The 12,452-nt window shown below is 43.0% G+C and overlaps 1 pseudogene across 1 annotated transcript; it reads left to right on the forward strand.

Moving 5' to 3' along the window:
- The first annotated feature begins 8,972 nt into the window (after positions 1-8,972).
- On the forward strand, positions 8,973-11,950 carry LOC307066742 (eukaryotic translation initiation factor 4 gamma 2-like; annotated as a pseudogene). The gene is made up of 2 exons: positions 8,973-9,048; positions 9,254-11,950. The product of its transcript is annotated as a eukaryotic translation initiation factor 4 gamma 2-like (transcript).
- Positions 11,951-12,452: the final 502 nt, after the last annotated feature.

Consider the following 12,452-nt stretch of genomic DNA (forward strand, 5'->3'; position numbering starts at 1 on the left):
ATATATGCCACGTGCATCTCAAAGGTAACAAGTCCAAAAGGTGCTTTCCCACCTTAACCCAACTTCTGCTTCTGTGTTACGTATCACGATAAACTGCACTTCCTTCCACCCGGTAACTCTAGACAAACACTCCAGAGTCATCCTTTGTCCTCCTTCCCTTATCCCTCACATCCAAGCCATTAACAAGACCTGCCAATTTTCCCCTCGCATACCTGTGCACTTGAACCTGTCTGCTTCTCTGCACCTCCATTTCTACCATCTGAGTTCACCCATCTTCTCTCGCCTGGACTATTGCTATTGCTTCCTAGCTGATCTGTTTCTCCTCTTGCCTCTCTCCAAACAATACTCCCCACAGCACAGGAGTGACTTATAAAAATGCAAATCCAGTTGACTCACTCCGCATCCTGCTTGTTAAAAGCCTTCCGCGGCTGGCTCACTAGCTCGGAATACAGTACAGCGGTCAAGGTCTGGTTGGCAGCTGCTTCCTCTTGGTCCATTTGCTCCTTTCCCCTCCCCGCACATTGGCTTTTCTGCTTTCTGTACTCTTCCCCTAAACATGCTTGGCTCTTCCCCTCCTGTTCTTTCTCTACCTGATGGTTCTTCCCCTCTTTTGCATACAGCTGACTTCTTTCATTTCTCACCTCAGTCCATCCCTGACCATCCTACCTAAAGCTGCCAGCACACCCACGAGATTCCGTCCCACCTCCATGTTTAGTCCCCTCAAGGCACGTCAGATGATCTGCATGGATGGCGTTTCCTATGAAGGGGTGATGGTGAGTTGGGCTGGGTGCGATTTGGGTCTTTGTCTTCTCTGCACACACTTCACACACAGCCCTGAGGATGGAGATCTTTTCTGTCTAATTGACCACTGTAATCCCAATGCCCAGAGCAATGCTGGCACAGAATAGCTCCTAAATTAATATTTGTTGGATAAATAAATCCATAATCCTCATTATAAACAAAGGCTTACAAAACATATGTGATTATCCCTCTCTGTCAACCCAGATGATATAATCCTGGTGCATTTCAATGGAAAGTGAGTCTAAGGAGGCCAGTCCAGGTTACAATAAGAAAACAAAACTGCAAGTGAAATATGGACTTCCTAAGGTGATATACATATACTAGTGCACCTGAGGTTTAGGGATGGAAATAATTCACCACCAACTTAGGGAGGAAATTTCAGCTAAAAGACACATCTCACGGCATCCACATCTCCTTTTCAAATCACAGCTTCTAATATTGTGAATTGAAAATCCTGGGGCTTCTCTGGTGGCGCAGTGGTTGAGAATCTGCCTGCCAATGCAGGGGACACAGGTTCGACCCCTGGTCTGGGAAGATCCCACATGCCGCGGAGCAACTAGGCCCGTGCGCCACAACTACTGAGCCTGTGCGTCTGGAGCCTGTGCTCCGCAAAAAGAGAGGCCGTGACAGTGAGAGGCCCGCGTACCGCGATGAAGAGTGGCCCCCGCTCGCCGCAACTAGAGAAAGCCCTCGCACAGAAACGAGAACCCAACACAGCCAAAAATAAATAAATAAATTTATTAAAAAAAAAAAAAAGAAGAAGAAGAAAATCCTGGACTCCAAAGAATTCTTTCCTCTCTACTCATCTTTTTCAAATAAATCTTTTCACTAAAGTGTAATTTACAGTTTAGCCACTTGAGGGCACTTTAGATCTGTTATATGCACTCCCTTTTAAAAAATGCCAGGCACCTTTCAAAAAGGCCAGAAGTAATTTCCCTACAAATATTACATCCTTGATTCTGACACTTTTAAATCTCTATTAAATCTCTAGCTCCTAAAATTCAAACAAGCTATTTCTAATCCAGGAAACTGTGACATTGCTAGCTCATACTTAATCTTATTCAAGTTGTCATTACAACTCCGAGCCTCTGTCTTCAGTTTCTCCTGAAGAGATCACAGCGTTATCCATTTTAGGTTAATGATTCACAACGAAGGTGAGCTTAGACTCACGCCAGAGAATTTTCGAAACGTGCACTTCTGCCCCACTCTGTTCATTCAGATGCATTAAATTACAACCGCCGGGGTGCAGCATTAGCTTAGGAGGTTTTTAGAAGCTCCCCAAGTGCTTTTAATACACTCTTGGATAAGGACAAAGGCCACTGTTTTCAACCAGCCTTGCAAAAATATGTGTATATACATGTACACACACACACACATACATACACACACATATATACACACACGTATATATACATATATACGCACATATATATATATGAACAACTGTGCCTCGGAAGAGACAAGAATCAGGACCCCCGCCCCCACAGGAATCTCCACAGGAGTCACGGGCGTTACTTAAAGCGGTCAGGAAATGACTGCCTCGAAGACGGTTACCACACAACGTGGCAGTTCTGTTTTCAGTCCCCACGGGTCCTCCACCAAAGCACTCATTTTTGAGGTGAGCGGTCAGCCTGGCCTGATGTGGCTCCACACCCGCCTCTGGAGCTGAGGACGCGTCTAGAGAGCGCGCCGAGGGAAAGCGCAGCCCGGCGGCCCGGCTGGACAGACAAGAGCAGCACCCCGTGTCCTCTGCGCCGGGTACGTGTAACGCCCCTCGATTCCTCCAAGTATGCCAACCGCACCCACATTCCGGCGCCAGCAACACCACCAGCTCCCTGTGCCGGGCAGTCTTACAAGCATTAGTGAACACATTTGTTTTCCCACAAGAACATGAGCAGGAGAGCTGCGGGTTTTTTTTTTTTTTTTTTTTTTTTTTGCGGTACGCGGGCCTCTCACTGCTGTGGCCTCTCCCGTTGCGGAGCACAGGCTCCGGACGCGCAGGCTCAGTGGCCATGGCTCACGGGCCCAACTGCTCCGCGGCGTGTGGGATCTTCCCGGACCGGGGCACGAACCCGTGTCCCCTGCATCGGAAGGCGGACTCTCAACCACTGCGCCACCAGGGAAGCCCCCGAGAGCTGCGTTTTCATTTTACGTCTTTTTATCCCAAGCCCAGGCAGTCAGCTCACTCAGGAGACCATCTTCACTTCACTTCTCTTTGAATCTGGGTCTCATCCTGATGAAACATGAAGAAAGACGTGTGTACGGGGCGCCGTTTCCACGTTATTCTAACCTGGAATGAACGCTGACATCGTGCGGTCACATCAAGAGAGTGGGACGTGCTGTGCTTTGGGAGAAAAGAGGCACAGCCTCCCACCCTGATGCTCCAGCGTATGATGTCACCTGCTGGGGCCTCTCCTCCTCATCTCCAAGATGCAGAAACGAAAATACGTGCCTCTGTGGGGACTGGACGGACGAGACGTTGTGTGTGATGTGGCCAGTTGCCCCCATGTCCACCCCCACCCCTTCCCATGCTCCTTCCTGGTCCACCGCGGCTGGAAGGGAGGCCCACTCCCTGGCAGCAGGGGCTCTGGGTGGGAGCTGTGTCCTGTCCGCCAGAGGCAGAAGCTGGACGGGAGCGAGAGGCCATGTCCCTGCAGCTCAGCCGTCTGTGCTGGCAAGCAAGGTGTCAGAACTCGGAGGTTTCCTGCAGCGGAGTTCCAGTCCACTGTCCGGATTCTTCAGTCTTGTGAGACCTGTGGTCTCATGTCGGGGCCAACCTCAGAGGTGGGAGCTCCTTGGGCCTGTGTCATCCCGGCGGGCATCCCAGCTACCCGAGAACCTGCTTCCCTGGCCTCTCCCTGACTGTAAGGGCTGCACTCTCTGTCTCTACCCACTTCCACTTTAAATCTCTGGAGAGGCTTCTGTTTCCTACCCTGAACCTTGCCTAATACAGACATACAAAGTGCTTAGTAGAGTTTCTGGCACTTAAAAGTTGCTTTAAAAATGTTAGCTATTATTATGGTTTATATTTGACCTTTTTAAAATGTTTAAAATTGATATATAGTTGATGTACAATATTATAAATTATAGCTGTACATAGTGATTCACAATTTTTAAAGGCTATATTCCATTTATAGTTATTATAAAATACTGGCTACATTCCCTGTGTTGTACAATATATCCTTGTAGCTTATTTATTTTATAACTAGTAGTTGTACCTCTTAACCTCCTACCTGTATCTTCCCCCTCCCCACAGGTAACCACTAGTTTGTTCTCTATACCTGTGAGTCTGTTTCCTTTTTGTTATATTCACTAGTTGGTTTTATTTTTTAGATTTCACATATAAGTGATGTCATATATTTGACCTTAGCCACATCAAGCCCGTTTCCTTATCTGTAAAATGGTGACCTGCTTCCATAATTGCTGTGTAGATAAAATCAGATAATGTATGGAAAGTGCTTAGCACCATGTGTAAGGGTTCAAAACTTTTATCTATAATTATCATTTTGACTGGGTTCCATTGTTATTTTTTTACCAACATATAAATTATTTTGATATTAGTCTTTTAGTATTGAACTAAAAATCTTGCATACTTGATAACACCATATGTAACAGCGCTGTACAAGTGTATGCCAATGCCTAGGCTATTGACCTGTCCCAGATTTCTAAATGTAGTAATACATTACACAGAGAGCCAGGCTGAACTAAAATAATAATAATAATAGTTTCTCAAAACTAAATCATCTGATTCTGACCTGTGGAATTTGGACTTTGCTCTGTAACCACTAGAGGGCAGACAAACACAGTACTTTTGTAACTGTGGAAAAATCAGTACTTACCAGACAAAGCAGTAGAGTCTTGGTATGCTTTTTCAATGTGGGTAGAAGCCATATTTTTCAAACAGTTTCTCCTGTCGCAGCAACCAATGAAGAAAGTAGAATAATGATGCTTCATATGTAAGAACACAAATTTCAGTTAAAGTATCATGTATGTTTTAACTTAATAGTTTCATAAAATTAATAAGCACAATTTTCCACCACAGACTTATATCAACTTTAAAGCAAAACCACTCAACGACACATGCATGGATTTCTTTTTAACTTAGAAGAGAATTAAGCAGTGAATAACTAATTAGAATAGAAGCAGAAGCACACTGTGGTATCATAGTGAGCATACCATGCACCTGGGCATATGGAGACCTGGGGATACACAAACGGGCCCATTTTACCATTAGGTGCTGTTGGTGCAGTGCTTGGGGTTTACACATTGTTCCAGACACTAGGAAAAAGTGTGAGACTTGTAGAAAAATCGACTCCCAACTTCAAAATGAAAACCGCTTTTTCAGTTTACACAAACACACACACACATACACTGAAGCTAACAAACCAGACCCCCAAAACAACAAACATCTGCTGGGGTTTTGATGGAATAGTATTAATCAATTTTCTTAAAATTACCACCTTTACAAGATTGAGTCTTACAATTCATGAATTCAATAGTATTTAGATCATATTTAATTCCTCTAAAGAATATTTTACAATGTTCTACATAGAGTTCTTGCACCTAGAGTTAAGTATTTGGATTATTTATATTGCCTTAAATAGTATCTTGTTCTTAAAGTTTAATTTCTACCTGTGTTATTGGTATATGCAAATGCAATGATTTCTGTACACTGGCTATAATCAGCACACTTGCTAAATTCTCTTATTAGTTGATACTATTTAGGTATAAAATCTCAAATTTTTGATTATATCTTATGCAAATAATGCCTATTTCCTACTGTGCTAACATTAAAGTGTTGTCTTTTTCTTACTGCATTGCTTGGGGCCTCCAGTATACTAGGACACAAAGTAGTGAAAGCACATCCTAGCGTTGTTTCTGATATGATGGAGGTTTTCAATCTTTCACCATCACACACATTTGCTAAGGGTTCAGCAATTTTATTAATCTTTTCAATTTAGCAAGTTTGACTTTATTAATCTCTTTTATTGTGTGTTTCTTCTGTTCCATTAATCTTTTATGCTATCATACCATTTTCTTCCCTTTATATTCTTTGGATTTAATTTGCTGTTCTTTTTCCAATATCTAACATTGAAATGGAGACTTGGTTTGTAGAATTTCTTCTAAAATATATGTGTATACCTTTCATTATAAATTCCCAATAAGTATGGAAAGAGAGTTGGAAATAATCAGTTTTAATTATTCAACCTGAAGTTCCCAGTATCTTCATTCTGAAATTAAATCCTTTAACAATTTTTTATAATATTGTGTAGATTAAAATCATTCTTCTAAATCATTAGACCTTGCCTTTCCTAACCTCCCATGTCTATTCTCTTCTTTGGTGTGTGATACTCCATCTCAGAGCACACTAGAATGCACTCACTACAGTTCTAGCTTTGGCACCCCACAGCCTGGCCGTGTCTAGTCCACATGACATGCTCTGCAGTCAACAGAACACTTGATCCACCTGTTAGTCAGCTCCTGAAATCTCGTCCTGTGAAACCTTTCCTCACAATTGCATTTTGTGGTTGTTGTTTTACCATTTTGTTTTGTATTTCTTTGTATCCCAATTTAGGGGATATCAGGGCTCTAAATGTTTTAAATAAATGAACTCCATATCCACCTTCTGATCAATTCTCTTTGGTTATCAGGTTTACATTGTAAAGTGAACCGTGATTTCAGTTTACAATAGTGCCCATGTTGCTTTAATTTTGTGGCTGCATTATTTGGACCCTGTTGAATGGGGAGATGAATTTGCTTAATACTAACTTCCCCCCATGGAAGGTAAAACCAGATGAAATGAACTGATAGTTCTCATTAAAAAAAATAAAGGGATGGATTTATAATTTGGAGTGTGGCACTTCCACAGCCAAGTTTTTAGGTTGTGTAACATTTAACTTGGTTTTGTTCCATGAGAATAGCCTGGCACTCACCTGACCAGTCCTCTTGGAAGTACATGCTCCAGAGCACAATGGGGACATGAGGTCAGAGGGTGCATGAATCAGCACACGCCCACAAACTCCGCTAGGAAAAACAGCTCTAGCCGTTTGAGCAGGTATCATTAATCATCTTAGCAGGTGGAAAGCCTGTTAAAAAGTGACTCCTTCCAGATGCCAGCAGAGACCACGTTACCAAAGAACTGGTATGGCCCAGGCTCTTCGGATGGAATGATTAAAGGGGAAGGCACTCAGTACGGCCCTAAATAAGGAGAATTATCCATTGCTGGCAGTTTCTGGAAGCCATAATTCCCTGGGAACAGCCCAAATCTTTGGCCTCAATTCAATTCATCCAGGTGTGTTTCTCCAAAATCTCACTGTTATCAGAAAAATCACACCACTTTCTCATCACTCCTGAGGCACATAAAAATCATCATCCCCTATTGCCTGACATGCCCTGGAGTAAACTGGCCAGGCATATATTATCAGTAATTGTACACATTCCCTGAAGGCAAGAATTGCACTTGGCCAAGTTATAGGCGTACAATACATATATAAAAAATAGGTATTGATTATTTATTTCATAGCGAATCAATTTACACTATTTCATGAACACCTACAAAAAGTAAAATGCTTATAAGAAGTTGTTTTATAATGGTGCTAAGGATTAGGACCCTTTGAAAAGGCTGCTGTGTCACATAAGTCTATCACTCAAGGGGGAAAAAGTGGTATGTAGTTATCCAGTCATTTTCAGGATTACAATGCGCTCACACTACATTAAAATGTGTTAATGATGATCATAAAGCAAATGTTTCCACAAAAATAACCGGTGATATAGCCCTGAGGTCATTTACTAACATGTTCAATGAGTATCAAGTAAATAAAAGAAATTGTAAAACAAAAAAATTATGAACATCCAAATGTTCCCCTTCCTTTTTATTTTGAAAATTTTGAAATCTACAGAAATGTTGCAAAAATAGTAAGAGAAACACCCATATGTCCTTTGTCTGGATTCCTCAGTGTTAAGCTTTTGCTGAACTTGTTTCTCGTCTGTGTGTGCGTGTGTGTGCACGAATATATTCTTGACCGTTTGAGAATTACTTGCAGATATCATAACACTTCATCCCTAAATGCAAATCTCCTACGAATGAAGGCATTCTCCTATATAATAATACAATTATGTCACTCAGGAAATATAACAGTAATACGATGCCATTATCTAATACACGTCCATTTTCAAATTTGCCCAATTATACCAATAACGTCCTTTGTTTTTTTAATTTACTTTTCCTCTCTGGGCTACAATCTAGGGTCACACATGTCATGCCTCTTCAACCTCCTTTAATCTGGGACAGTTTCCCAGCCTTGTTTGTCATTCATGATGTTGACATTTTTAAAGGTCCAGGACAGCGGTTTTCCAGAATGTGCTACAATTTGGATAGTTAGACTCAGTTTAAACATTCTGAGCATCAATACTATGCAGATGAAAGGTGTCCTTCTTGGTGCATCAACAATCACGTGTTTCTCCCTTAGAACTTTCTCTCCATGCATCCTACACACAAACTCTGCTATTACTCATCCCCAGAATCTATCGCGGGGTGGGGGTGGAGGGTTACTTTCTCCTGCCGCTGCTAACACAGCCCACCTGCACAGGACGTGTTCTCTCTGTTCTAAGCCTGCTACCCAAGGGTTCCTTTGTTCACTGCTCAACTCAAACATCACACTTACCACAAAACCTGTCTCTACTATACTCCTCCAGGCATATATCTCTCTCTCCAAGGTTCCTATAGTTGTCTAGAATCCACCCAGTACTTCATCACGACGAATAACTTCATTGCTCCCCTTGTATTAATACTAATCTTATCACAGTTGTGTACCTTGCCATCCCACTGGAATGCCACTGAATTGACAGCAGCGACCATGAACCTTGAATTCTCTACATTTGGATTGTATTTCCCAAAGGGGCTATCAGAATCCAGAGCACTTAATAAACAGTAATTTTGTGGTCTTTGATGAATGAGTGAATTAACATTACCTTAGGAAAAAATCCATACTGCAGTTAATTCCCCTTTGTATTTAAGAACTCATCCAAGAAAACCGTGTTTTCAATGCAGCCCCCCGAGGGCCACACAAATCCCCAGAGATTTTTTCTACGTCTATATGTAACTGTACTTAAAAAAAAAAAAAATTTAAAAAAAAGTTTAAATTCTCAAGGAAATGTCTCAGAAATTAAGAATGGAGGCCAGCAGCGAGCCGGAGCTCACTGGAGGTGGTGGCTGCAGCAGCGACTCTTTTGAGCTGCGAGTTTCAGGCCAGTCCCGACTCCTTCCTCCCCTTTCCCTCCCCCTCTTTTGTCTTCCGTTCCCCTCCCCGTCCCTTCCCTGTCCCCGGATCCTGAGGAGGCAGCTGCAGTGGCAGCTGCTGAGTTCTGGGTGAAGGTTTTTCATTTGTTCCATCCCCTTCCCTCCCCACCCCATCCATTAATATTATTCTTTTGAAGAGTCCTCGTTGTCAAGCTGCCAAAGTGGAGAGTGCGATTGCGGAATGGGGTGCTTCTTGTTCCAGTGCTTCTTTGGGCGGAGGAGGAAGTGGGGGGGCACCTCAGCACTATCCCAAGAACTGCTGGCAACAGCGAGTTCCTGGGGAGAACCCCAGGGCAAAACGCTCAGAAATGGATTCCTGCACGAAGCACTGGACGAGGTGACAACTCCGCGGCAAAGCAAATGAAAAAGAACGACATGATGCAATCTTCAGGAAAGTAAGAGGCATACTAAGGAAGCTCACTCCTGAGAAGTCTGACAAGCTATGCCTTGAGCTCCTCAATGTGGGTGTAAACGCATCCTTAAAGGGGTCATACTGCTGATTGTGGACAAAGCCCTAGAAGAGCCAAAGTATAGCTCACTGTATGCTCAGCTATGTCTGCGATTGGCAGAAGATGCACCAAACACTTCGATGGCCCAGCAGCAGAGGGTCAACCAGTACAGAAGCAAAGCACAACATTCAGATGCCCCTGAATTTCCAAATTACAAGATGAATTTGAAAACCGAACCAGAGATGTTGATGTCTGTGATAAGCGTGAAAATCCCATCCTCCCGAGGAGGAGGAACAGAGAGCCATTGCTAAGACCAAGATGTTGGGGAACATCAAATTCGTTGGAGAACCTGGAAAGCTTGATCTTATTCATGAATCTATCCTTCATAAGTGCATCAAAACACTTTTGGAAAAAAAGAAGAGAGTCCAACTCAAAGATATGGGAGAGGATCTGGAGTGCCTCTGTCAGATAATGAGGACAGTGGGACCTAGGTTAGACCATGAACGAGCCAAGTCCTTAATGGATCAGTACTTTGCCCGAATGTGCTCCTTGATGTTAAGTAAGGAATTGCCGCTGCAGGATACCATAGAGTTGAGAGAACACCACTGGGGTCCTCGCAAGGCTTTTCTTGACAGTGGACCAAAGACGATCAATCAAATCCGTCAAGATGCAGTAAAAGATCCAGGAGTGTTTATTCCTGCTCCTATGGCTCAAGGAATGAGAAGTAACTTCTTTCTGGAGGGACCGTTCATGCCACCCAGGATGACAATGGATAGGGACCCACTTGGAGGACGTGCTGATATGTTTGGACAAATGCCAGGTAGCGGAGTCGGTACTGGTCCAGGAGTTACCCAGGATAGATTTTCACCCACCCTGGGGCGTCATCGTTCAAATCAACTCTTCAGTGGCCATGGGGGACACATCATGCCTCCCACACCATCGCAGACTGGGGAGACGGGAGGCAAGTTTATGAAAACCAGGGGCTAAGCCAGCTCTCCCATAACCAGAGTCAGGGACTCTTATCCCAGCTGCAAGGACAGTCAAAGGATATGCCACCTCGGTTCTCTAAGAAAGGCCAGCTTAATGCAGATGAGATTAGCCTGAGGCCTGCTCAGTCTTTCCTAATGGATAAAAATCAAGTGCCAGAGCTTCAGCCCCAGATAACTATGATTCCTTCTAGTGCAACCACCACGCACTCAAACACCACTGCTGGGACAGACACCTCAGCTTGGTCTCAAAACTAATCCACCACTTATTCAGGAAAAGCCTACCAAGACCAGTAAAAAGCCACCACCATCAAAGGAAGAACTGCTTAAATCAACCGAAACCGTTGTAACCGAATATCTGAATAGTGGAAATGCAAACGAAGCTGTCGGTGGTGTGAGAGAGATGAGGGCTCCTGAACACTTTCTCCCCGAGATGTTAAGCTAAGTAATCATCCTGTCTCTAGACAGAAGTGATGAAGATAAAGAAAAAGCAAGTTCTCTGATCAGTTTACTCAAACAGGAAGGGATGGCCACAAGTGACAACTTCCTGCAGGCTTTCCTGAATGTACTGGACCAGTGCCCCAAACTGGAGGTTGACATCCCCTTGGTGAAATCATATTTAGCACAGTTTGCGGCTCGTGCTATCATTTCAGAGCTGGTAAGCATTTCAGAACTAGCTCAACCACTGGAAAGTGGCACCCGTTTTCCTCTTCTTACTTTGTCTTCAGCGATTAGCTAAATTACAAGATCGAGAACGGTTAACAGAGCTTTTCCAACAAAGCAAGGTCAATAGGCAGAAGATGCTCCCAGAAATTGATCAGAATAAGGACCGCATGTTGGAGATCTTAGAAGGAAAGGGACTGAGTGTCTTATTCCCACTCCTCAAATTGGAGAAGGAACTGTTAAAGCAAATAAAGTTGGGTCCATCTCCTCAAACCATATATAAGTGGATTAAAGACAACATCTCTCCCAAACTTCATGTAGATAAAGGATGTGTGAACATCTTAATGACTAGCTTCTTACAGTACGTTTCTAGTGAAGTAAACCCACCCAGTGATGAAACAGATTCTCCCTCTGCTCCTTCCAAAGAACCGTTAGAAAAGGAGAAACAGCTGCTTCTTTCCTCCAAGCCAGTAATGGAGAAATCTCTTCATGGTCACGTTGATCTATAAGTCAGTGCCTCTATGCTCTTCAGGTGCACTGCTACAGAGCAACTTCCCGAAAGGCATGTTACTCCGCTTTTTTGTTCACTTCTATGACATGGAGATTATTGAAGGAGAAGCTTTCTTGGCTTGGAAAGAAGATATAACCCAAGAGTTTCCAGGGAAAAAGGCAAGGCGTTGTTCCAGATGAATCAGTGGCTAAGCTGGCTAGAAACTGCTGAAGAAGAAGAATCAGAGGAAGAAGCTGACTAAAAGAATCAGCCAAAGCCTTAAATTGTGGAAAACATACTTTTGCTGTGATGTTACTGCATTTGACCTAACCACTGCGAAAATTCATCTCGCTGTAATGTTTTCACAATATTTAAAGCAGAAGCACGTCAGTTAGGATTTCCTTCTGCCTAAGGCTTTTTTGTAGTGTAAAGTTTTAATCATAGTCTACCATCAAATATTTTAGGAGTATCTTTAATGTTTAGATAGTATATTAGCAGCATGCAGTAATTACATCGTAATTTCTCAGGCAGAGGCCGTCTATTGCAAGGACCTTCTTTGCTGCCAGTCATCATAGACTGTTTTAAGTTAGAAAACTGAAGAGCAACACTGAATACTGTAAAAATGCACTTTGCTCATTAATACTTGAGTTGGTGCAATATTTGATTATCCATTTGGTTGTTACAGAAAAATTCTTAACTGTAATTGATGGTTGTTGCCGTAATAGTATATTGCCTGTATTTCTACTACCTCTAGTAATGGGCTT

This window comes from Hyperoodon ampullatus (assembly GCF_949752795.1).
Source record: "Hyperoodon ampullatus genome assembly, chromosome: 2".
NCBI lineage: Eukaryota > Metazoa > Chordata > Mammalia > Artiodactyla > Ziphiidae > Hyperoodon > Hyperoodon ampullatus.